The 574-nt window shown below is 44.4% G+C and overlaps 1 protein-coding gene across 1 annotated transcript in view; it reads right to left on the reverse strand.

Annotated features, from left to right (window-relative positions):
* The window catches only part of EFCAB11 (EF-hand calcium binding domain 11), a 248200-nt gene that overhangs the window by 115133 nt on the left and 132493 nt on the right, over positions 1-574 (reverse strand). The window lies entirely within an intron of this gene.

The following is a 574-nucleotide window of genomic DNA, read 5'->3' on the forward strand; positions in this document are numbered from 1 at the left end:
GGCTGGTGCGGGATCGGGCAGTGTTTCGTTCTGCTGTGCATGGGGTCGCTATGAGTCGGAAACGACTCGACGGCACTTAACAACAACAACAAGCCCTCACTTTAATGTCAGACACCATTCTGGGTTGGCAATTTAACTGGCGTTGTAATTCAGCTACCCTTACAATAAGACTCTGGGTTTGGTTTTCAGCAATAACAGCTCTGTTACTAGAAGATATAAGGCATTCTTTCAGAGCACAACTGGAAGCACTGAGGTCTTTTATGTGGTGCTTAAGCCAAGATTCAGCAGCTCTGAGCTCATCTCGCTCTTTCATCACTTTGTCTAGTGTAAGTACGACCAACCAACCAACTTCATTACACTCCTCATGCTGACAAAATTGCAAAAAAGTGTCAAATATGCGATCACCCAGAGTGTCACTTCTCACAAGTACCTGATCTACTGGTGGTGCTATTTTGCATATTAATGTTGCCACTTCATGCCACAGATTAGCAGGGTCCTCTTTACTAACAGAGGCAGGGTCACTAGTGTCTTTAAGATTAATCAAACTGGAGAACCAATTTAGGAAGCCCATCCT

Source organism: Orycteropus afer, unplaced genomic scaffold (genome assembly GCF_000298275.1).
Source record: "Orycteropus afer afer isolate SDZICR_OR568_19922 unplaced genomic scaffold, OryAfe1.0 scaffold00127, whole genome shotgun sequence".
Lineage (NCBI taxonomy): Eukaryota > Metazoa > Chordata > Mammalia > Tubulidentata > Orycteropodidae > Orycteropus > Orycteropus afer.